Source organism: Alligator mississippiensis, chromosome 2, assembly GCF_030867095.1.
Source record: "Alligator mississippiensis isolate rAllMis1 chromosome 2, rAllMis1, whole genome shotgun sequence".
NCBI lineage: Eukaryota > Metazoa > Chordata > Crocodylia > Alligatoridae > Alligator > Alligator mississippiensis.
The window spans coordinates 198892812-198896342 of NC_081825.1; the positions used below are offsets into that span (position 1 = coordinate 198892812).

The 3531-nt window shown below is 43.9% G+C and overlaps 1 long non-coding RNA gene across 1 annotated transcript in view; it reads left to right on the top strand.

The window, feature by feature from the left end:
- LOC109280492 (uncharacterized) overlaps positions 1 to 3531 on the top strand; it is a 70413-nt gene that overhangs the window by 2857 nt on the left and 64025 nt on the right. Inside the window, exon 2 of the long non-coding RNA XR_002086830.2 lies at positions 1155 to 1272. This is a non-coding gene — a long non-coding RNA (uncharacterized LOC109280492). The remainder of the gene's footprint in view (positions 1 to 1154; positions 1273 to 3531) is intronic.

Below are 3531 nucleotides of genomic sequence, written 5' to 3' on the forward strand. Positions count from 1 at the left end.
AACTTCTAAGTTAAGATTTTACTGCATCTTGATTTCAAGACTGCTCCAGCTCATGGTTGAGTGGTGGAATTGTGACATTAGTGGTAACACAGGCAATCATAACACAATTGACTTTTTTTTTTTTAATTTTCTGAAGACCAGATCCTTCAAATGTTTACTCACCTCAGTATTTCTTACAGAAGTTTATTTTCATACATAAGAATTTTTCACATTAGAAAAGTTTCAAGGATCATATATGTGCCTTCAAAAAATAGTAGGTTATGGCCTTTTTGTATTTAACTGAAGCTGTTTGGATGCTGCATCTTGTATCATTTCCTTAAATCAGGGATGTCCATCTTCTAAGTGGCTGGGGGCTGAACCATTTGGGGCATGTACTTCAGGGACTGCACAAAGGCAAGCCATGGGCCGTGAACTGTACCTTCCTACCTGCATTGCACATGTAGCTCCCCGTCCGCCCACTGCTGCATCACATATGCAAGTGGCCACTGCACTGACTGGGTGGGTGGTACCCCGCCACCACTGTACCCTGTTGTGGGTTTCCACAGGGTGGGAGCAGGAAATGAAACCTGAGGAAGGGAGGGGGAGATTAGAGACCCCCGTTGTTGTAGGTCACCAGTTGGACAGCCCCGTCTTAGATGAATTTCATATTAGACAGCCCACAAAATAGCATGACTAAGGAACAATTAAAATATATATATAAATATTTATAAATCTTTAAAAAATAAAATTAGACTTCCAGCACCTAGTAGGCATGTTTAGATCAGATTTCAGCTTAAGGTAATAGCAAGTGGTAATTGCTGTTTACTATAAGAAGTTACCACCCTGTAAGAAGCCTTTTTCATACTTGTTTCACTAGTACCTACTGAAGAACTGAAATTGTTTGTTGATGATAAAGTCTTTATAAAAGAGATCTAAAAGGCAGAGGCCTAACAACAGTTTATGGTATTTTTATCACTGAAACCATCAGTTGAAGGTTTGGCTTCTGAGACTGTCTTTACATCCTGATCTCATGAGTCCTTTTCCTGTTTGCTTTGTAGTGGGACATAACTTGACTTAATTTCAACAATGACATTTTGCGTATTTTATTATATTTTTATATCATATTCATGCAACTTGGAGATGTCACATAGTGTTTCTACCTCTTGTCTTAACAGAGTAAGTCTGTCACTGTCCAGAGAGGAGTGAGCTACATCCTTTGATACATTGCAGTCTTTGTTCTGCAGTGCTGCAGTAATCTTTCTCCAAAAATATTTGCAGTCATTGCAGCCCCAGGTAAGTGGAAGCAACTCTTTAGCTATTCTAATAAGCCCAGAAGTGCCATGCACACAGCAGAACCAAGATAAAGAAAATGCAGAGGGCCCACTTGTGCTCAGTGTGTTTTGTCTACAGCCAAGAATCATTTCTAAGTATATTTCACATAATGTAAAACAGAACTGGTTTTTTGTGGTCTAGGACAGGGGTGTCCAACTGGCAACCACAGGTTGCATGGGCTCCCACATGGCCACCACTCCTCCCATTGCTCCAGCTGCTATGGCAGCCAGGGGCTCTGGCCTCCCCATGTGTCTTCCAGCTTCTGTTTCCTGCCCCGCTCCTGGAGGCAGGGCAGCGTGGTAGGAAGGGAGCCAGGGAGGTGCAGCTGGGGAGAGCAGAACAGGGCAGCTGAGGTGCTGTGTCATCCTATTAAGGGTGCTGTGGCATGCTTCACAATATTAACACTCTTAGGTGTAAAAACCCCTACATATGATTCACAAGAGAAACCCAGAGATTTCAAATAGGAATCCATAGTGTCAACCCATAGGAATCCATAGTTCTGACCTGCTGTAGTCTTTCTGGGTTCTTTGCAAAAAAAGAATTGCTCTTTTATTTTTTTGAAGTGAAGATCCTCTATTAGAGTGGGCTCCAATCTTTTTAAGGTGAAAATCACTTTTGGAAGGAAAGGGCAATCCAGGATCACAGACAGACAGACAGACACACACACACACACACACACAGAGACACACACACACACACACACACACACACACACACAGACACTTTACCCTCACAGGACCTCCACCCTCCCCAACTGTCGATCACACGGAGGCAGCCCTCTGGCCCCCTGTCCCCCACTGCTAGCTGCCCATGGTTCAGTCTCGCTCCCTGCCTGGCCCCTATTACACTTACCTGCAGGGAGCTGCTGTCCGGCTGTACCGTGCAGCCATGCAGATACAGAAGGCCAGGCTGGGAGTGCCGTGTCTCTGCAGGTGGGCAGCAGCACTGGGAGGGGTGTCTGCATGGGGGCTAAGATGAATTTTTGGGGCTATAGCTCCCAAAGCCCTCCCAGCGCTGCCACCTGCAAAGGCGCGGCATAGTGCAGCACTCCTGGCCTGGGTTGGGTGCAGTGGCAGGAGCCCCCTTGGGTGCCTGGACAAGCTGCCTGGGAACTGATCTTCCCCTGGCCCGGCCTGGCCCAGGTGAGGCCCCACTCATCCACTGGCAGGGGGCATCGAAGGGGATCATCTCACTCCCCCGGCTCGTTCCCAGTGGCAAGGGGCACGGCTCAGCCCAGCCACTTGTTTTCCGCTGCTCCCCATGTGCGTCCTGCCATTCCCAGTTGTGAAGCATCTGATAATTGATTTCAGTCTGGGGGAGATCGACTGTCAGAGGCTCCCCGATAGACCAGTTGATCGTGATCAACTGGTTGGTGGCCACTGCTCTATTATTTTCCATAGTTATTTTTTGAATGGAGCACTGCTAAATTCAGAAAAGTTCTCAAGCGCTTTGAGTATAAAAAGGTTGAGAATAGGTTCATTTCACTTTTGGCTGCAAAATTATTTTTATGTTGTTCCTTGTTAATTGGTATGCGTTCCTGACTTGTAGGCCTGATGGTTAAGCTGTATCATGGACTCTGTGTTGTAGACTCTGGCATATCACAAATCTTACAGGGCACTTTTTTTTTTGCTGCAGCTATGTGTTCAACATTTTTTTCTCTGCCTCCTGAGGACTTAGCCACAGCTTTCTTTTTTTATGCTGTTTTGACCACAAAAGCAGTACATTTTTCCTACCCTCTTAAGCCTGGGGCACAACCTTCTGACCCTAAAATGGGGAAAGAAGTGGTAGGAAGCAACACATCAGCTCTCCTGGGGTATCAGTACTTTCCTTTCTTGCCTTTTTATAAGTGTACACTGATATCACAATGTGAACTAATTAATTTTGTAACCTTTTTTTCATTCTGGTAATAGCCAGAGGACTAATGTTTCCTTTCAGGGAATGGATCTCTTATTTGGGTAATAGTTACAGGAATTCTATTCAAAATGACTTCTATAAGTTAAGGTATTTTGAAGTCTCTCAAAAGAGGCCTAGTGTAGATAATTGTTATCTATAGTGTTTGCTAATATATATATGTAACACGTTGATATTATTACTGTTATTAATACTACTGTTATATAAATCAATCTTTACAAGTTTAATATTGAAGTTATATCAACTATATGTTTGGTCTTACAAGGTAGTTTTCAAGTGAATAAAAATGAAATAGTCATAACCAATAAA